Below are 23568 nucleotides of genomic sequence, written 5' to 3' on the forward strand. Positions count from 1 at the left end.
AACACCTCCTTTGTGTAACTTTTTATTTATTTTACTTTAACTTGTGTTATAAACAAATTATCATCATCATCATCATCATCATCATCATCATCATCATTCTCTTTCCTTTTGGGACCACAGTTCCATGTGTATCAGATTGCTTGATATTGTCTCACCATTTGCTAAAGATCTGTTCATTTATTATTATTGTTGTTGTTGTTATTGTTGTTGTTTCTGCATTAGTTTGGATAGTTTTCTTCTGCAGTTTCTATGTTAGTGCTTTGTCCATCTAGTGAAGTGGTTCACTTAATTTTATATTTTTCGGCTTCAGGATTTTCCTCTTTTATATATAGCTTCCATTCCTATATTGTTACACTCAATGTTAAGTATTTTATTCTTTTTGTTGTTATTGTAAATCAAATTGTTTCTTTAACATCTTCTTTGGATTCTTCATTACTTTTATATAAAAACACAACCAAGTTTTGTGTGTTGATCTTGTAATCTGTAACTTTGCTGAATTTTTTATTAGCTCAATAGTTGTTTTTATTTATTTATTTATTTTAATTTGGTGTGGGTTCTTTAGGATTTTCTGTATGTAAAATCATGGCATCTGTGACTATAGATAATTTTACTTCTTCCTTTCCAAAGCAAATGCCTTTTATTTCTTTTTCTTTACTAAGTTTTCTGACTAGAAATAAGTTATTGAATAAAAATATTGAATAAAATGGCAAAAATGTGTACTTTTGTCTTGTTCCTGATATTAGGGGGAAGTTTTCAGTATTTTATCATTGAATATGGTATTAGCTGTGGGAAGCTCATAAATGTATACTATCATGTAGATCAAGTTCCCTGGTATTTTTAGTTTGTTGAGTGTTTTATAATAAAATGTGTAGGATTTTGTCAAATCCTTTTTCTACATCAACTGAAAGAATCATGTGTTGTTTTCATTACTTTCAATATGGTGTACAACAATGATTTTCATATGTTAATACATTGTTGCATTCCTAGGATTGGCCATGGTGTGTCTTTCTTTTAATATGCTTATAGATTTGGATTCTTGTATTTTATTGATGATATTTGCATTTATATACATAGGGGTATTGGTCTGCATTTTTCTTCCCCTATGATGTCTATGATGTCTATATCTTTAATTTATAGCAATCCAGTTTGTATTAATGTCAAATTAGCCACATAGTATCAAAACTGCTCTTATACAGCTCCTCCTTCTTCATGTTATGGCAGCCACAAATTACTTTTTATACATTGTATTTCCAGTAACACAGATTTATAATAATTGTTTGAAGGAATTTGTATTTTAAATCATACAAGGGAAAAAAAGTGGTGTTACAAACCAAAGATACAGTAACATTGGCTTTTACATTTACCTGTGAATTTACCTCTACCAGAGTTCCTATTTCCTCATATGGCTTTCAGTTACTATCCAGTCAGTTTCTTTTCATTTTAACCTGATAAACTCCCTTTAGGATTTCTTGTAGGAAAAATCTGCTACAAACAAACTCCGTTAGCTTTTGTTTATCAGGGAATGTCATAATTTTCCATTAATTTTTGAAGACTACTTTTTTCATATCTAGACTTCTTGGTTGGCAGGGATTTTTGTTCGTTTTTGTTTGTTTGTTTTCATTTCAAAGCTTTAAAAATCTCATCCCCCTGCATCCTGACCTCCATTTTTTTTTTCTCAAAGAGAAATGGGTTGCTAATTTTATTGAGGATCACTTGTGTATAATGAATCTCTTCCTTGCTGATTCCAGAATTGTCTCCTTTGTCTTTGTCTTTCAACAGTTTGATTATAATGTATGCATCTCTTTGTATTTATCCTATTGAAGATTTTTTTTTTAGTTTATTAAATGTATAGATTCATGTATTTTATGAAATGTGGGAAGTTTTTAGACATTATTTTTTTTTACAAATAGCCCTTGTACACCCTTAAATCTTATTTTCTCTGTCATCAACCCCCATTATGTATATGTTGATGTATGCTTGATGGTATCCCACAAATATCTTTAGGCTCTATTTATTTTTTTATTCTTTGTCCTCTCTGTTCCTTAGACTGGATAATCTCATTTTATCTCTCTTCAAGTTCACTGACTCTTCTTCCTGATCAAATCTTCTATTGACATCCTATATGCAAATTTCTTCATTTTGGTTATTGTACACTTGAACTCCTGAATCTATATTAAGTTTCTTTTTATAATTTCTCTCTCTCTATTAGTATTGTCTTTTTGTTAAGAAACATTTTTTATGGTTTCTTATTATTCTTTGAACATATTTGTAATAACTAATTAAAGTCTTTGTCTAGTAAGTCCACTGGCTGGTCTTCTTCAGATACAGTTTCTATTTATTAAGTTATATTTTTCCTATGAATTGCCCAAGATTTGTTTCTTTAAGTGTCTCATTATTATTTGTGGGAAAATGTAGTTATCAGCATTATAATATGCTAATTCTTTAAAAATCAGATTCTTTCCTGTTTCTGGGACTTGTTATTACTGCTTTTTGTACATTATATATTTGTTTGTTTAGTGACTTTTTCATACAATTATTGTAAATACTGTGTGTCAGTCAGGTTTCTCCAAAGAAACAGAGCTAATAGGATGTATATATATTGTATTATAAATTTTAAAACAATATTTTCCCACTACCTCAATGTCTCCATAGGCTGTGAGCACCCTGCCTAGGTAACCAGGTGTAGCAGTGTGATAGAGCTGGCCCCTGTCACAAACTTCCCTCCTTGCCCTCCCCTGATTGTGACCTACTGGCATTCAAATGCACCAATGAAACCCCCTTATGCCTGTTGCTTGTCTCCTTCACACTGACTCCCAGTAGAGGCACTTCCCTGTGGTCTTCATTCTCTTCCTTAGCTCTCCAACTGCTTGGTTGAGCACATTCCCTCATTGCTACTTCCATATGGTCCCCTCATGGTGTGTTGTGATTCTGTCTCTCTATTATCTGTGAGTATAATAAACTTTGTTTTCTTGAACTTATTCTGTGTCTCTACTTATTCTGTGTCTCTACATATATATACATATATATATACACAGAACTTATTCTGTGTCTCTACATATATATATATATATATATATATGGATTTATTATAAGGATTGGTTCACCTGATTATGGAGGCTGACAATCCCCATGATCTGTAGTCAAAAAACTGGAGAGTCAGTGGTATAGTTTCAGGCTAAGTCCAAAGGCCTGAGAACCAGAAGTGCCACTGCTGTAGGTCCAGTTAGAAGGCTGGCAGCCTAGGGACACAGGAAGAACCGATATTTTAGTTTGAGTCTGAGGTAGGAAAAAACCTGATGTCCTAGCTCAAGGTAGTCAGGCATAAGGAAATTTCCTCTCATACAGGGAGAGTCAACCTTTTGTTCTATTCAGGCCTTCAAAGATTGGTGAGGCCCACTTACATTGTGGAGGGCAATCTTCTTTACAGAGCCTATTAATTTAAATGTTAAACTCATCCAGAACATCCTCACAGAAACACCTAGAATGATGTTTGACTAAATACCTCGGCACTCTGTGGCCCAGTCATGTTGACACATAAAATTATTCATAACAGACTGCATTCTTTGCCATGTATGGTCACTGAAGTATATTTTCTGTTAGCTAATTGGTAAGCTAATGATAAACACATGCTTATCCAAATCCTTTACATCTCTGTCTATTCTTTACTTCCTGCTTTCACGGAGCATAAAGTTCAGTCACAGGTGAAAGCTTGGGGTCTTCTCAAGTAATGTTTGAGCATATGTTCAGCCCTGGTTATGTGCATGGACTTCTAAATTCTCAGGTATATCTAGAAGCTTTTCAAAGCCCTTATTCTTCCATGTTAGATTCTAGAGTTCTGAAATGTTAATTCTGAAAGTTTCTGCCAGTTGTTGCTTTAGTGAATGGACAGAATTTTGGAGTTCTCTACTCTGCCATTTCCAGTGACATCACCTCTAGGGCTTGTTTGCTCTGTTTCTTATGGTGTGATATTTTGTGATATTTACTGCATGACCTGGGTATTGAAAATATCTCTTCATTTTTGTTCATAAAGCTAGAAATCTCCCACACAATGCAAACTTGAAGTTTCTCCACTTAGAACTCTAGGATAGTTTATTTTATTTTCACCCAATAATATTCTTTCACTGGTCTAATAGAAACTTACCCTAAGAATTGGTCATTTTTTCCCCCATACATTTAATTTAGACTATTCAGATTTGAGACAATTTTCTTTGCATATCTACATTCTCTCTGTTACTTGACCCTGCATATTCTAGTTATTTCAGTTTCTATTAACTCAAATTTCTTCTCTCCTTTGCTCAATGAGACCTATATCCTTTGCTTGGTTTCCCCTTCTCCCAACCAGGATCAAATAAATGCCTTGAGGCAGAAAATTAGGATGATAGTAGGTCTCATCTCATTTGTTTTGATTTTTTTATGACCACAGTAATGCGTTATTTTCCAATGCCTGAAAATATTTGCTTTTTATGTTTTTTTTCAGTTTTGGAGTTACTCATGGTATGATGACTTATCAGGTGCAAGTTAATCATGGCCTTACATGGAAGTCCCTTATACTATGTAGTGCAAGATCATTTAAAATGTGCCTTATTTTTTATTGAGGTAAAATTGGTATATAATATGTTTCAGATGTGCATTATAATCTTATACTTGTATAAACACAAAGTGATCACCACCATAAGTCTAGTTACCATTCATCACCATACAATTGAATCCCTTCACCCATTTTCCCCAACCCCCAGCCCTTTACCCCTCTGGTAACCATGAATTTGTTCTCTATATCTATGAATTAGTTTTTATTTTATTTGCTCGCTTGTTGTTGTTGATTTTTTTAGATTCCACGTATACTTGAAATCATGTGGTATTTGTCTTTTTCCATCTCATTTATTTCACTGAGCATAATACCCTCAATGTCCATCCACTTTGTCACAAACAGCAAGGTTTCCTTCTTTTCTAAATCTGAGTATTCCATTGTGTTTGTGTGTGTATATGTATTATAAATATCCCACCACATCTTTATCCATTTATCCATTGATGGACACTTTCCATATCTTGAATATTATAAATGCTGCAATGAACATAATAGTGCATATATCTTTTTGAATTAATGTTCTTATATTCTTTGGATAAATACCCAAAAGTGGAATAGCTGGATCATATGGCAGTTCTATTTTTAATTTTTTGAGGACTCTCCATACTGTTTTCCATAGGGACAGCACCAATTTACATTGTCACAGTGTACAAGTGTTCCCTTTTCTCTATATCCTCTCTATCACTTCTTATTTCTTGTCTTTTTGATAATAGCCTTTCCGACAGGTGTGAGGTGATATCTCACTGTGGTTTTGAATTGCTTTTCCTTGATAATTAGTGATCCCAAATATCTTTCCATGTACCTGTTGGCCACCTGTATGTCTCTTATTGGGAAAATGTTTATTCAGATGCTCTGTCCATTTTTTTTTAAAGATTTTATTTATTTATTTGACAGAGAAAGACACAGCGAGAGAGGGAACACAAGCAGGGGGAGTGGGAGAGGGAGAAGCAGACTCCTTGCCGAGCAGGGAGCCCAATGCGGGACTCGATCCAGGGACTCCAGGATCATGACCTGAGCCGAAGGCAGTCGCTTAACCAACTGAGCCACCCAGGCGCCCCATTTTTTTTTTTAGTCAGACTTTTTTGTTGTTGTTGTTGAGTTATATGAGTTATTTATATATTTTGGATATTAATTCCTTATCAGATATATCATTTACAAATACCATTTCCCATGCAGTAGGTTGCCTTTTCATTTTGTTGATGGTTTCCTTCACTGTGCAGGAGCTTTTTAGTTTGATGTAGTCTCATTTGTCTATATTTACTTTTGCTGACCTTGCCTTTTGTCAGGTTTGGCCATCAAACCCTGAGACGGTGAATGAAAAGATTATTCCAGACACCTTAGTAGGAGAAAGGAGAGGCCTGGGGAACAGATGCTCAAGTGGCAGAAGGCCCTGAGCCAAGCTCTGTCTCCACTTTTATTGGGGTCTTAGCAATACATCAGGCACAAGTGCAAAGCAAGTAGGAGAGTGTAACTTTAATGGTCAGGATAATAAAATATGGGGCAGTGTGTGATAAGGGAGAGGAGGCAATGAGTCCCTGAAGTACGTGACTACCAGAGGTGTTTGTTTTTCTTCAAAACTTAAACATTGACTCCCTAGATGAGAACCTTAAGCCACAGTAAGAATCTGTCCGTTTTCACCCAGGAAACTTCAAAGGAGGCCCAGCATTCCAGGCACTTCTCCTTTGCTTCTCAATTAATGTCATCCAGGGAGGCATAAACAAGTCAGATTTTGTCTATCCAGGCACTGTGAATTCCCACAGGCTTTAGACTCAGATCCAAAAAATATCATTAAGACCAATGTCAAGGAGATTACTGACTATATTTTCCTCTAGCAATTTTGTGATTTCTGATTTTACATTCAAATCTTTAATCCATTCTCAATTAAGTTTTGTGTATGGTGTGTAGTAGTCAAGTTTTATTATTTTGCATGTATCTGTCCACTTTTCTCAGCACTATTGTTAAAAATACTTTTTCCCCCTATTTTATATTCTTGGCTCCTTTATCATAAATTAACCGACCATATGTGTTTGGGTTTATTTCTGAGTTCTCTATTCTCTTCCATTGATCTATGTGTTGGTTTTTATGCCAATACTGTACTATTTTGATTACTATGGCTTTGTAGTTTAGTTTGAAATCAGGGAGCATGATACCTCCAGCTTTGTCCATTCTCAAGATCACTTTTACTTATTCAAGGTCTTCTGTAGTGCCATACAAATTTTAGGATTATTTATTCTAGTTCCGTGAAAAATGCCATTGGGATTTTGATAGGGGTTGCATTGAATCTGTAGATTGCTTTACATAGGATGAGCATTTTAACAATGTTAATTCTTCCAGTCCATGAGCATGGAATATCTTACCATTTATTTGTGTCTTCTTCAATTTCTTCAGTTGTCTTACAGTTTTCAGTGTACAGATCTTTCACCTCCTTGGTTAAATTTATTCCTAGGTATTTTATTCTTTTTCATACAGTTGTAAATGAAAATTTTTTATTAATTTTTTTCTGTTTCATCTTTAGTGTACAGAAATGCAAGAGATTTTTGTGTATTGATTTTGTATTGTTGGGGAGGAAGACCTTCCTCTGCCATATGGTCCTTCTAGTTGAACTTAGTGTTAAATTGACATGAGACAGATTAACAGGAGAAAATCAAATTTAATAGATGTACATGTAGGGAATCCACATAGACACTCAATTTCAAAGACAGTGAGGCAACAAGAAGCTTATATGAGCTAAGGAGAGGGGAAGGGGCCTGAGAATACAATGTGGAGAAAGCTCTTTAGGAAGAAGGTGAAAGGAGATGTTTGGAAAAACAAGGTTGCCCTGTTATGCAGATGAGTTCCTTAGGCAAAGGAGACTCTCTGTTAATAGCTCTTCCTGTTGCAGGATCTCTTTTCCAATGTAAATTTTCGCAGTTACTGGGGAGGCAGAGAGCTTTATCTGCATCTGCCTGGTTTTAATTACTTTTAATTCTAAATTAGCTTTATGCCAAAGTGGTACATTTGGAGGCATCTCATCCTGTACACCTTAAGTATCCTGCAGCTTCATTGGATTCATTTATTAACTTTAACAGTTTATATTCCTGAAAATAAAATATAAAGTCTTTTGACTTTATATTTTGATCTTCATTTTAGATTCTAAAATTTAAACATTATGTAATTTTTACATATAAATAGCAAAATATATCAAAGGACTAAGTTATAAAAAGGTCATGATTTGATGGCAAACATAAAGATATAATTATATACATACATAGTTTTAGCCAACAATTCCAACTTCATCTTGACAGATTTCCTTTATGGTAGGATATTCCTAATATGAGCTTGAACTTTAAGCAAAGCATAAATATCATTTAGTGTGAACATTTGGCTTGATGCTGTAGGTCTAACTCTATTTTTTGTTTAAAAAATCCTTAGAAAATGCCAAAACTGATGTAAGAAAGACATTAGGGTTTGAAGCCGGTGGCCAAAAAAGAATTCTTGAGATGTCTTTGGCGCAAAAAGGTGATTTTATTAAAGCAAAGGGACAGGACCTGTGGGCAGAAAGAGCTGCACTGGGGTCATGAGGAGTGGCCCATTATATGCTTTCAAGTTGGGAGGGGGTTAGGGAGAGTGTAAGTCTCTAAGGAATTTTGGAAGCAAGGTTTCCAGTACCTTGAGGGGGCTAGCTATTGTTGGGAAAATGTCATTTATTACCGTCTAATAAAACCTTAGTCATGAGACCCTTCAGATGTATACTGGCGGGCCATATCCTTGGGAGATGATTGCCAACACATATCTTGAGGGGTAGAGATAAAAGAAATTTCTAAAAGAATTTCTATATATTAAAGTAGGCTTACAGGATCCAGGATTGGGGGGTTGGGGTCAGGCTAGGATTGCCTTTTGACCTTAGCAAAGTGCAAACATCAAAGCAGTTGAGTCCCTAGAGGAATGTCACTCTGCCTGTTTCAAGGACTTGTCAATGGGCTGTAGGTAGTAAGGAAATTTAATAATTTTTCTTCTGCCTTTGTTTCCCACATCAAAACTGACTTTGAAACTTATATTTTTCCCTGGAGTTCAAAATATGTGATTAAAATAGTGCCTCCCAATTGTTATTATTGCTTCATAAAACCAGAGATTGAGATCATAATTCAATGCTGGTTTATTAAGTTAGTTTAAAGTACTTTATATCATAATAATTATTGTAAAGTGTCAGTATGGCTGGCCCAGCATGGGCCTATTGGTGTTTATGATATTTAGTACCCATCTTGTGGCTTGTCACTCTTATTAAAGAGATGTATATTAATTATTATTGGTATCAGATTAGCAGTTTGAAAATAAAAAGCATATCAAAGGGTATTTGAAGATTTTTTAAGGAAATTATATCTTAACTTCCAAAAACTACCTTTTTCCTTCCTTACTCATTCATGCAACATATATTTACTGAATACAAACTATGATTTAGGCATTTTTATTGATGTCAAAGATACAACAGTAAAGGAAAATTATACCGTGCATTCATATAACTTACATTTTACTAAAGAAACAGATGATATACAAATTATGCATTACAAAAGTATTAACTGCTAAGAAAAAGAAATAAAGCAAGGTAACAAATATAATGTGTCCATACTTATAGAACATTTATATTATAGTACAAATATGTGTCATGTTTGCAATTCAGTTTTCAACTAAAAATTCATTTGCTTCCATTGATTTCTCCTTATCTATTTAATGCAATTGTTGTCTGTTAGTAGAGCATGATGCGCTTGGATTTCACAAATATGTGTGGATTGTTTATATGTTACATTTTCTTTCTTAATGAAAGACTTAAAAAAATACTTCTCTCAGAATCAGAAAAGCAGTGAATTATTTTTTTACCTGTCATGAAATTGCAAGTTGAAACCTTACTAATATATTTCCACATAACTTGTGTCTGGATAAACAGAGAGAGGGATTCATTTTTGATTTTTTGTTTCCCCCCCTTCTCATTACTAAAAGTTCTGCTTTCTCAAGAGAGGGAGGCAAGGTGGGGAGAGAGGGAAAAAAGGAGAGAAGGAATGAAATAATTTATTAGGCATTTTTATACCCAGAACTTCCACAGAATAACGTGAACACAGAACCCTATGGGACAGGAAATCTGTCCAAAATGATGACTATACTATGTGAAAATGGGCAGAGATAGAAACCAATGTCCTTCAAGGATTAAACAAGGTATTTAGGAATATATAGTTTCTATAAATATTTTGTTTTTGACCTAAGAAAAAGTGTAGGGGTAGACTATAGCAGTTAGATAAGGCCAGTTACAGCAGATCACAAAGAATATCTGAAATAAATTATATCATTATATAGATGATAGAGATAGATAGGTGATAGATGAATAGATTCATACATATACCATATAAATTGGTCTTTACATGATGCTTAGGATTTGAGAAGATGGAGAAAGAAAGGGATGCTATTCTATATTCTGCTAGAAGGAAAAGGTAGCATCACAATAAATTATTTTCCATTGAAAAGAAGTTTCTCAAATTCTAGTGTGCATGAGTATCAGAATCCATTAATACTTTTTTTTAAGATTATTTATTTATTTATTTATTTGAGACAGAGAGAATGAGAGAGAGAGAGCACATGAGAGGGGGGAGGGTCAGAGGGAGAAGCAGGCTCCCTGCCGAGCAGGGAGCCCAATGCGGGACTCGATCCAGGGACTCCAGGATCATGACCTGAGCCGAAGGCAGTCGCTTAACCACCTGAGCCACCCAGGCGCCCCAGAATCCATTAAAGGTCTTGTTAATCCATATAATGTTAGTCCCACTAACAAAGTTTCTGACTCTATAGCTCTTGGAGGTGAAGCGGGAAAGCATGGTTCTTGTCTTACAGAGTCGAAGAATGAATCTCACAGACAAAAGAGAGTAAGAGTTTTATTAAGCAAGGATACAGAAAAAGCTCTCAGGAGTGGGAAGAGACCCAAAAGGGTTGCCACCAAGGGTTTTTATCTCTGGCCTTTTATTAGGACTTTACCAGGAACTTGCCAGTGGTTTGGTCAGTGGTCTGGAACTAGACATGATGCTTACACATTGTGTGAGAGTCTTTGTTTCTGGTGACATCTGTGATCTATAGATATATTTTGCTAGGTCTGGTTAATCTTTATAGTTAACTTCTCCTTTGAGGCCTAATCATTTTTTGTGTTTTTTTCTTTTTCTTTCATGTAGTCTGTTAATGGTTGAATTAACATCCAGATTCATATATTAAAGTCTTAACTTCCAGTATTTCAGGACATGACTGTATTTGCAGATAGGATCTGTAAAGGTAATTTGGTTAAAATGAGGTCATTAAGGTGGGCCCTAATCCAAATGACTGGTGTTTTTCTAAGAAAAGGAGATTGAGACAAGAACACATCCAGAGAGAAAATGACGTGAAGACACAGGGAGAAAATGACCATTAACAAGCCAAGAAGAGAGGCTTCAGATGAAACTAATCCTGAAGATACCTTGATGTCAGACTTCTAACCTTTAGAATTGTAAGAAAATACATTTCTGTTGTTTAAGCCACTCCCATCTGTGGTACTTTCTTATGGCAGCCGTAGTAAATTAATACAGTCAAACTTAACTCATATGGGCAGCAAGTATTACAAAGTCATTGTTCTACTGGATCTTACTAGCTCTTTAGGGAGACAATTAAATAAGTAATCACAATTAAACAATAACAAAACCTAACATCCAGTCCTTAATACATATTTTAAGTCAATTAAAAAAATGACTAAAATTTAAAACTACCATTAAAGTGTCTCAATAAAGCAAAAAATATGTAATGTAGGAACAATATGCACAGTAGGAACAATAATACTAAAAGATTAACATAAAAAAAAATAAATGAGTAAATGATTAGGGGGGAAGAACAAAGGAGGGAAGAATTCCAGGAATTCTTTGAGGTCTATTCCTATTCATATAGCCTATGATTCTGTACAATAATCTAAGAAAACTATAAATAAAATCATTTAGAATGGAGTTATGTATTTACCAATTTATATATGTGTATATATATATATATATATATATATATTTCAGTCTTATTGAGGCATAATGGACATATAACATTGCATAAGCTTAAGGTGTACAAAATAATGACTTGATATATTTGTATATTGTAAAATGAAGTTTAGTTAACATCAATCACTTCACATAGCTACAATTTTTTCTTATAATAAGAACTTTCACACACACAAAAAGAAGTGTTTGCAAACATAAAAAAATGAAATGAAAATTTCAAATTAAAAAAAAAACTTTCAAGATCTACTCTTAGCAACGTTCAAAATACAACACACTATTGTTAACAATAATTACCATGCAGCATATTGCATGCCCAGGACTTATTTATCTTATAACTGGAAGTTTGTACCTTTTAACCACCTTCACACGTTTTACCCACCCCCACACACCACACTTCTGGTAGCCACCAATCTATTCTTTGTTTCTATGATTTCTTTTTAGATTTCACATGTAAGTGAGATCATACAATATCTTTTTCTGTATGGCTTATTTAATTTAGGATAATGTCCTTGATATCCACGCACGTTGTTGTAAATGACAGAATTTCCTTCTTTTTTATGGCTGAAAATATTCCATTGTGTGTATACATTGTCTGTGTATATATATATACATATATGTATACATATATAATATTCCATTGCATGTATATATAATACATATTTCATTTTTCTGTGTGTATACATATATAATATTCCATTATTATATATATACCACATTTTACTTATCCATTTATCCATTTATCTGTCAATGGTCACTTCTATCTTGACTATTTCCATGTCTTGACTATTGTGAATAATGCTATAGTGAACATGGGCGGTGCAGATAACTCTTTGAGACAGTAATTTTGTCTCCTTCAGATTTTTACCCAGAAGTGGAATTTGATCATATGGTAGTTTTATTTTTAATTTTTTGAGGAAACTCCATACTGTTTTTCATAGTGGTTGTACCAATTAAATTTATACTCTTATTGAGAAATGAAAATGCACAGAGAACATCATTTTTGTTGGCTGAAGTCCATCATGAGTGACTTCCTGAATTTTTTACTCATATCTAGATACTTTGTTGTCACATAGTCAATTGAGCAGAAAAGTTAATCCTCTTCCCGCACTCCCTGCCCTCCAGCAAAATTTCAAAACATTTCCCTAGTAAATCATCTAAATAAATACTTGTATATTTCAGGGAGATTAATTAGCACATAGCTAAAATGTGATTTTCCTTAATAAGATTTTATTCCTCTTCGAAGTTTAAGTGGAACATATCAGGAGAAATGGAAAAGTACATGGAAAAAAACAAAAATGAAAACAGTGGTCCAAAACCTTTGGGTGTAACAAAAGCAGTTCTAAGAGGGCCATTTATAGCAATATAGGCTTACTTCAAGAAACAAGAAAAATCTCAAATAAACAACATAAAATTACACCTAAAGGAGCTAGAAAAGGAACAATAAGCAAAGCCTAAAACCAGCAGAAGGAAGGAAATAATAAACATTTAAATAGAATTAAATGATATAGAAACTAAAAACAAAAAAAATAACAAAATAAAACAAAACACAATAGAACAGATCAACAAAACCAGGAGCTGGTTCTTTAAAAAATGAATAAAATTAGGGGCGCCTCCATGGCTCAGTCGATTAAGTGTCTGCCTTCAGCTCAGGTCAAGATCCTGGGGTCCTGGGATCGAGCCCTATTTTGGGCTCCCAGCTCAGTGGAGATGCTGCTTCTCCTTCTCCCTCTGCCCCTCCCCCACACCTCGCTGATGCATGTGCTTTCTCAAATAAATAAATAAATAAAATCTTCAAAAAAGTGAAAAAAAGCAATAAAATTTAATAACCTTTAGCCAGACTTACCAAAAAGAAAAGAGAAGGGATCCAAATAAATAAAATCACAAATGAGAGAGGACATATAATAGCCAACACCACAGAAACACAAACAATTATGAGAGAATATTATGAAAAACTATATACCAACAAATTGTACAACTATAAGACACGGACAAATTCCTAGAAACACGTAAACTACCATAATTGAACAGGGAGAAATATAAAATTTGAACAGACAGATAACCAGCAAAGAAATTGAATCAGTAATAAAAAAAAAAAACTCCCAATAAACAAAAGTCCAGGACCAGATGGCTTCACAGAGGAATTTTACCAAACATTTAAAGAAAAGTTAATACCTATTCTCCTCAAACTATTCCAAAAAAAATAGAAAAGAAAGAAAAACTTCTAAATTTATTCTGAGGCCAGCATTACCCAGATACAAAAAACAAACAAACAAAAAGAATATAAAGACACTAATAAAGGCTAATCAGAAGAAAGGCAGGCAGGGGCAAGGGGCCTCCCATCCTAAGAGGAAACTACCCTTCAAAGGAAAAAGACCCCATCCTGTTATTTTACACCACCCTGAAAGGAGCCCTCCACTCTTTCCCATGTAAACAACTACCTGATAGGTAGATGAGCACGTGGACAAAAACCTGATTAGGTGACAGGCGCATGGAGGGTTAATCAGATTAAAACAGCCTGCTAACAATCTCATAAAAACCCCTAGACTTAGAAACTCCAACAGACAACCCTCTTAGGTCCCCTCCCTCTTCAGGCGCTTTGTACTATCCCTCAATAAACTTTGCTTTTCTGCCCACCACTCTTCGTCTGGTCTACTTCTTCATTCTTCAAAGCAGCATGACCAAGAACCACAGGCAATAAAGGAAAAGAAATCCTGAAACAACACCACTAAAAAGGAAAACTAAAGGCCGACATCTCTGATGAACATAGATGAAAAAATTATCAACAAATTACTAGCAAACCAAATCCAACAATACATTAAAAAAAATCATTCATCACAATCAAGTGGGATTTATCCCTGGATTTCAAGGGTGGCTCAATATTCGCAAATCAATGTGATAAATCACAGTAAGAGAAAGGAGACCGCCTGGGTGGCTCAGTCGGTTAAGCACCTGCCTTCAGCTCAGGTGATGATCCCAGGGTCTGGGATGCAGCCTGGCATCAGACTCTCTGCTCAGCGGGGAGTTTGCTTCTCCCTCTCCCTCTGCCTGCCACTCCCCTGCTTGTGCTCGCACACTCTCTCTGTCAAATAAAAAAATAAAATCTTTAAAGAAAAAAAAGAAAGGATAAGAACCATATGAACATTCAATAGATGCAGAAAAAACATTTGACAAAGTACAACATCCATTCATAATAAAAACCCTCAACAAAGTAGGTTTAGAGGGAACATACCTCAACATCATAAACAAAAGGAGGTTTTAAAGCTTGTTCTCCCACATATATTCTTGGTATCCTCAAAGAAGCTAGTTATCTACAACTGATAAAAGAGGACTTTCAATAACTATTATTTTCTTCATTATATGGAAAGGTTACATGACAGATTCTGAGTTTGCTTCTGGTCATACCCACAAAAAAATCAAAGGGCATCAGATTATTGCCAAAGTTTGATAAAACTAAATACAAAAATTGGAACCTATATATACATACAAGGAGAATTGTTTTATATATATCCTCATACTTTCTTCTTTCAAGGTAAATCTGAAGAATAAAAATATAGGCTGATTTCACTTATGAGTATATTTGTCATTAGTAAATGCAATGTAATACTTTGTAGGTGATGACTGATTCAGCTATTATGACTGCTATATAAAGTAAATTTGAGCTATATTTTAAGATTTTTGTTGTCCATGCTATCCCCTTTATAATTACACAAACATCAGTATTCTATTTTATGTAATAAAGCATATCTTTTGTGTTATGATATGTAAAAAAATTCTATTCAGTTGGTTATGTAAATTCTCTAAGTGTCAAAAGTATATTGGGGTATATGAAAACAGGAGGAATTAAATTATTTAATGAATTCTTAATCCGAATTTTATTTATTTATTTATTCATTCATTCATTCATTCATTCATTCATTTATTTAACTTTAACATCTATTTATTGCCCCATAGGGCTTAGAGATCCTTGCATATAGTAGTTAGTAAGTAACCATTATATATGAATGAATGAACAAATTAATATAAATTAACTGCACTTGGATCTGAATAAATTTATCGAGATAGCATAAAGAAGCGTCTTGAAACTGGAGTGCATTAAAAGCACACATATATTACCAGGACGCCTGGGTGGTCAGTCAGTTAAGCATCTGACTCTTGGTTTTGGCTCAGGTCGTGATCTCAGGGTCATGAGATCAAGCCCCATGTTGGGCTCCACCCTCAGCATGGGGTCTGATTCAGATTCTTTCTCCCTCTGCCACTCCCTCTCTTGCTCTCTCTCTAAAATAAATAAATAAATCTTTAAAAAAATAAATGAAAGTACCCATATATTAGGTAAATTTGTAAAATACATAAATGCTTACTGTATGTGTTACAATATATAATACATTATAATAGGTGCTACAAGGACCTCAAAGATGAATCAGACACTGAACTTATGTGAAGACACTTAGATATAAATAACAGATTAAAAAAGGAAAATAATGTATGATTTAAGATATCTGTAAAGGGTCTCCTGTAGACATCTTTTCTGATCTTCCAAAGCTTTAGAATTCCTATGCCTATCATAGTCAACAGCTTCAAGATGGTTCATCATTTCTTGCCCTCTAATCACATGGTTTCATGGGCATTATTCTCCGTAGAACTGTGCCTGCTATGTCTGAAAGAACTCTGGTTCTCACACTGTTTTTCATCTTTCTGAAAAGGTGTGCTTACCCTCTCATTAAGGAATATTCTTTTTTTCTGAGTGAAGTTCTTTCTCCCTTCAGGAGATATATTTGAGCTTCATTAAGCTCCCAGTTAGGTTAAAGGATTTGTTTTGCACTTTTCAGTTTCAACTCAAATGTAAGCAAATTAGGATCCATTACATATCACACTAAACAGTGTGATAAATATATATATTTTTTTTTCCAAATTTTTATTTAAATTCTAGTTAGTTAACATATACTGTAATATTAGTCTCAGGAGTAGAATTTAGGGATTCATCACTTACATAAAGCACCCAGTGCTGATCACAAGTGCTATCCTTAATACCCACCACCCGTCTAGACCACCCCCAACCTACCTCCCTCCATCAACCTACAGTTTGTTCTCTATGGTAAAGAGTCTCTTTTGGTTTGTTTCACTCTCTCTCTTTTTTTCCCCCTTCTTGTATGTTCATCTGTTTTGTTTACTGAATTCAACATATAAGTGAAATCAAATGGTATTTGTCTTTCTCTGACTGACTTGTTTCACTTAGCATAATACACTCTAGCTCCATCAATGTCACTGCAAATGGCAAGATTTCATTTTTTTTGATGGCTGAGTAATATTTCATTATTTCCCTTGAATCTGCATTTGCTGCATCCCAAAGGTTTTGAACTGTCATGTTTTCATTTTCATTTGCTTCCCTGTATTTTTTTAAATTTCTTCTTTAATTTCCTGGTTAACCCATTCATTCTTTAGGAGGGAGTTTTTATTTTTATTTTTATTTATTTGTTTTTTTACCTCCATTCCACAAATTTTGTGGAATATCATAATTTTATTATTTTCATCTCAAAATATTTTCTTTTTTAAATTATGTTATGTTAATCACCATACATCATTAGTTTTTGATGTAGTGTTCCATGATTCATTATTTGTTTATAACACCCAGTGCTCCATGCAGAACATGCCCTCTTTAATACCCATCACCAGGCTAACCCATCCTACCACCCCCTCCCCTCTAGAACCCTCAGTTTGTTTTTCAGAGTCCATCGTCTCTCATGGTTCATCTCTCCCTCTGATTTCCCCGCCTTCATTCTTCCCCTCCTGCTATCTTCTTCTTCTTCTTCTTCTTTTTTTTTTTTTAACATATAATACATTATTTGTTTCAGAGGTACAGATCTGTGAGGAGGGTGTTTTTAAATCTGAATTTATTTGTGGTCTTTCCAGGTTTTTTTTTTTTTTTTTTTGTGGTTGACTTCAAGTTTCATAGCATTGTGGTCTGAAAATATGTTTGGTATGATCTCAATCTTTTTGTGCTGGTTGAGTCCTGATTTGTGACCCAGTATGTGATCTATTCTGGGGAATATTCCTGTACACTCAAAAAGAATGTGTATTTCACTACTTTTGGATGAAATATTTTGAATATAACTATTACATCCATCTGGCCTAGTGTGTCATTCAAAGCCATTGTTTCCTTGTTGATTTTCTGCTTAGGTGATCTGTCCATTTCTGTGAGTAGGGTGTTAAAATCCCCTACTATTATTGTAGTATTATCAATGAGTTTCTTTGTTTGTTATTGATTTATATTTTTGGGTGCTCCCATGTTGGGGCATAAATATCTACAATTCTTAGATCTTCTTGATTGATAGACCCCTTAATTATGATATAATGTCCTTCTTCATCTCTTGTTACAGTCTTTAGTTTAAAATCTAGTTTTTCTGAAATAAGTATGGCTACTCCAGCATTCTTTTGGCATCCAATAGCATGATAGCTGGTTCTCCAACCCTTCACTTTCAATCTGCATGTGTCCTTAGGTCTTTTAAATTGAATATAAAAATATATGTAGGGTGATCCATTTCTGGAATGGTGGAGTGAGGAGCTCTGCAGACCTGCTTTCCAGAGTATAAATCATAATTAGTACAATAGACATTTAAATTCTCTGGAAATTGTCTATAGGGCATACATCAAATAAATATATTTTTTTTGAACATCTACTCAATCTCAGTAAGAACAGTGAGAGTCATTGTTACCTGAGCTTTAATCCACTTACATTTTTCATGTGCCATTTTTTTTTGTGGAAAGATTATTTTTTTCAATTCTCTTAGGTGTACGCTAGCACTGAAATTGAGTTTTATATTTTTAGCTCTTAATTTATGTCTTTGATTTTTTTTCTGAATTACTTTTTGTATATCATGTGAGTTAGGGGCCCAAATTTGTTATTTTGCATATGGCTATCCAGTTGTCCCAGCACCATTTCCTGAAAAGACTATTCTTTTCCCATTGAATGTTTTTGGCACCCTTGTAAAAAATAAATTGAATAGACACATGGATTCATTTCTAGACTTTCAATTGTTTTCCACTGATCTGTGTGTCTATAATATAAGCCAATACCACAGTCTTCTCATTGATATAATTTTGTAGGAAATTTTGAAATTAGTAAATGGGAATCCTCATGATTTTTTTTAGTTGTTTCCTTTTGTTTTGTTTTTGCTTTTGGGGTCCCTTGCAATTCCATATGAATGTTAGCAACTGTTTCTCATTTTTGAAAAAAAAATGAAATATGGAACTTTGACAGGGATCCAATTGAAATTAAATAAATTTGGTGAGTAGTGCCATGTTAATAATATTAATTCTTTCAACCCATTAACATTGGTGGCTTTCTATTTATTTACATCTTCTTTAATTGATTTCAACAATGTTTCATTGTTTTCAGTGTTAAAGTCTTGAACATCCTGAGGAGTCTGACTCCTGGCTGAAAACCTTTGTGTGATTTTCAGGCCCAATTATAAGCAATTGCATAGGTTTTACCTGGCAGGCTTCATAAGGGAATGTTGCACTCCCCACACCTTTATCTTTGGCAGAGATTTCTTCAGGTATCTCTATTAAGGCCTCCTTATAAGCAGGAGAAAGGGATAGCCCTCCTTATCTCCCTGCCCATGCCCTCTGCATCTTAAAACTGCAAGAATCTTTTGTTCAGGGCTCCTTCAAGAGTGAGATCACACTTATGTGTATGCTGAGCTACCTGAACTTTGACCAGTGTGTCATTCCATGGGTGAAAAAAATGGAACAAAGGGGAACCAGTGCTTTTTTAGATTTTGGCCTCTTGTTTTTACCCTCATAGTATGTGATTAAAGATTTCACTGTTACTACCATTGTAGTTTAATATTTTAGTTGGTTAGATACCACAATTCCAAAAAAGTTTATTTTGACACTTTCATCAATTTATCCATAAGCACTTGTGGAAGAAGAGACTTTTAGATTTCCCTAATTTGACATTTTCACTGACATGATTGTGCATGTCTTAAGTGCACAATTCTGTTTATATATGTGTGTATGTATACACCTACACTTGCTTTTTAATCTATTTTCCAAATAATATATTCTTGAGAAACTCCTAAAAATTTCTAGTCTGCTGATGATACTATTCCTAGTGTTATAGTGCTGTTACCAATTTATTAATTTCCCATAGTTCATAATTATTATAAAGGATTTTAGAGAAAGTATATGCTCAGTCCACCATCTTAAACTAAACATCCAAAGTTATTGAGCAAAGTAAAAATATATAAAACATGATAAATGATAATGATAATTACAGATATGCTTTTATTCACACTAAATTAAGTACTGTTTCAATAAGATAAAAAAACCTTTTATTCCTAGTTTACAATTTATTATCCCTAGACATTTTCTAAATGAGGAAGAGATGTTGTTTTTCATCAAATACCTATTTAGAATATTAATGGCTGTATCTTTGTATATTTTCTTCCTTGATCTGATGAAATAAAGGATTGTACTATATAATATTAATATTGTTGACACCCTAGTTTGCAGTATACTTGTCTATGTTATAACATTTCTTTTCATTTACTACAATGATTATTTTACTGGGGCTTAGTTTAAGATTTTGGCATTCATAATTTGAGATTATTCTGAAGTTAAGTTTTTTAAAACAATCATGACAAAATTTTATTGTTAGGGTAAGTTTATATAAAACATTGGAAATATTCCTCCAATATAGCAAATTATACACAAACAATGAATCATGGAACACTACATCAAAAACTAATGATGTACTGTATGGTGACTAACACACCATAATAAAATTTAAAAAATGATCTGAAAACATCTGCTTTTTTAAAACTTTGAAAGAACCATTCTTGAAAAAATTAGCAAAATATATTTAAGAATAATCTTATCGTATTTTTATCAAAAATTCTTAGGTATTTGCTTTATTCAGGTTTTCTGTTGTTTGGCCTACTTTCATTTTCCTGAAAATTTTTCAGAATGTATACAGTAGTGTATATTTGCACAAAGCAGTAATTTATTCTTAAAAGAGGTCATCTGTTTTCCTTGATTTCACAGTTATTTTGCTTAGTATTTAGTTTTTCTTCACATTTATTTATTTTTTATATATTGTTATTATTATTTTTTTTACAATAGAATAAATAATTCTCTTGATGACTGCAGATATGTAAGGCTGATTGGTAGTATTCAGAACCATCACAGATGGTGGTTTTCCTGATTGGTGTTTAGTCTTAGTAACTGTAAGGAGCTACTTGTCTGAAACTGCTGTCAAACCAGCAAGAATGCATTTATGCATCCATCATTTTCAGGATTATTGGGTAACCTGAGCATATTTTTTTCAAAATAACTCTGCCTTGGGGATTAACATAACAATAAAAAAATTAAAAGAAAAAAAATAACTCTGCCTTCTTGTGTCACCAGGCCCAACTCACTCACATTCACCTCAATGACAGGACTTTCAGTAATAATATCCAAAGTTGTATATAGTGGGGATGAGGGATTCTTTTTTTTTTTTAATGATTTTATTTATTTACTTGTCAGAGAAAGAGAGCACAAGTAGGGGGAGTGGCAGGAAGAGGAAGAATCAGGCTCCCCACTGAGCAAGGAGCCTGATGCAGGACTTGATCTCAGGACTGTGGAATCATGACCTGAGTCGAAGGCAGATGCTCAACTGACTGAGCCACCCAGGTGCCTGAGGGATTCTTTTTTATGTCAAGTATCGGGGCAGGCAAAAGTGGCTTGCAATTCAGGATGTGTTACATGGGCCTTTTTGAAAAGTAAGCCCGTTGGCCTAACTGATCTTTTTTTTTTTTCCAAGCAACATTTTTATTCCCAAATTTTGAGAAAGGCTCTGCATTGACTTTATACACACTTACTCCCAAGCATTATTCTAAGTGCTTCATGTGTATCAAACCATTTAGCCTAAGAACAACCATGGCAGGTGTGATTTTTTAAATTAACATTAATATATTATTTGTTTCAGGGGTACAGGTCTGTGATTCATCAGTCTTACACAACACTCAGCACTCACCACAACACATACCCTCCCCAAGGTCCATCACACAGCCACCCATCCTTCAACCCCCCTCCCCTCCAGCAACCCTCAGTTTGTTTCCTAAGATTAAGAGTCTCGGGGCACCTGGGTGGCTCAGATGGTTAAGCGTCTGCCTTCAGCTCAGGTCATGATCCCAGGGTCCTGGGATCGAGCCCCACATCGGGCTCCTGGCTCAGCGAGGAGCCTGTTTCTCCCTCTGCCTCTGCCTCTCTCCCTGCTCATGCTTTCTCTCTCTCTCTGTATCTCTGTGTCTCAAATGAATAAATAAAATCTTAAAAAAAAAAAAAGAGTCTCTTATGGTTTGTCTCCCTCTTTGGTTTCATCTTATTTCATTTTTTTCTCTCTTCACCTATGATCCTCTGCCTTGTTTCTTAAATTCCACATATCAGTGAGATCATATGAAAATTTTCTTTCTCTGATTGATTAGTTTGCTTAGCATAATATCTTCTAGTCTGATTTGCATCATTGCAAATGGCAAGACTTCATTTTTTATGGCTGTGTAATATTCCATTGTGTATATATACCACATCTTCTTTATCCATTCATCTCTCAATGGACATCTGGGCTCTTTCCATAGTTTGGCTGTTGTGGACATTGCCACCATAAACATTGGGGTGCAGGTGTCCCTTAGGATCACTACATCGTATCTTTGGGGTAAATACCCAGTAGTGCAATTGCTGGATTGTAGGGTAGCTCTATTTTCAACTTTTTGAGGAACCTCCATACTGTTTTCCAGAGTGGCTGCACCAGCTTGCATTCCCACCAACAGTGTAGGAAGATTCCCCTTTCTTTGCATCCTCTCCAACATCTGTCATTTCATGACTTGTTAATTTTAGCCATTCTGACCGGTGTGAGGTGGTATCTCATTGTGGTTTTGATTTCTATTTCCCTGATGCTGAGTGATGTAGAGCACTTTTTCATGTGTCTGTTGGCCATTTGAATGTCTTCTTTGTAGAAATGTCTTTACATGTCTTCTGCCCATTTAAGATCTTTCATACTTAGGTGGTTTTCAGGTAAAGCCATCTCCAACAAAGCAGACTTTATAAAGTAACCATCCTCTTCCATGCTTCCTTCTTTCTCTTTCCTGTTTGAATAACTTTTAATACATCTGTTTCTTCCAGGGCACAAACTTTGGGCAAAAGGACCTTCCATTTTCTTGCTTTCTCTTTTTACTTCTGTTTAATCATTTTGGAAAGTACTTTAGCTCAGGACTGTCCCTCCCTGTCCAGTAGATATGCAGGTATTACTCCTTATGGAATCTTTTAATCATTCTTTTGTTTGGTGTTTCTCCTTTCATGCATCTCAATCTTTTTCATTTGTATTTTCTCAGCATGACACTGTTTATGATAGAGCTTAGCTTTCAGACTAAGTGTCTTTTTTGGCTTCTTTGAACATTCATGAACCACTCCACCTTCCTTCTTTCTTTTACTCATGGTAATCCAAATGATAGTCATAGCACTTCCGGTGAAACTCAATATAATTCTTCTGTGGCATGGTGACAGGCACAGAACTGCCATATGCAGCTGCAGGACTGTGAAGAAGCTCTCAATTTTGGGGTCTCTCTTCACCTTTTAAAATAGGATTTTACTGTCTTAGAAAGATAAAAAAGAGATAAGAAAAAAATAAATAGCATATTTTACATTTATTGATATACTCTATTTCCCCTCTTTTTTTGTACATTAATTGTTGCTTTTATTATTTTACATTCCATAATTTTGCTTTTAATAAATTATTTTTTTAATTTTACTTATATAGTTGAATATTTATTTATATTCAGTTATTCTAGCTTAATACTGAAATTATTGCAAAGATATTAGTATGTTTTAAGTACATCTTTAGTTAATCCTATAATTTGAGTTTATGGTATTCTCCTCAACTCTGGGAGGGCTTCGATTAATTCAGTTTATATATATATATAAAGA

At 34.2% G+C, this 23568-nt stretch overlaps 1 pseudogene; it reads right to left on the reverse strand.

Annotated features, from left to right (window-relative positions):
* Positions 1 to 20859: 20859 nt before the first annotated feature.
* LOC110576698 lies at positions 20860 to 23140 on the reverse strand (annotated as a pseudogene).
* Positions 23141 to 23568: the final 428 nt, after the last annotated feature.

Source organism: Neomonachus schauinslandi, chromosome X (assembly GCF_002201575.2).
Source record: "Neomonachus schauinslandi chromosome X, ASM220157v2, whole genome shotgun sequence".
Lineage (NCBI taxonomy): Eukaryota > Metazoa > Chordata > Mammalia > Carnivora > Phocidae > Neomonachus > Neomonachus schauinslandi.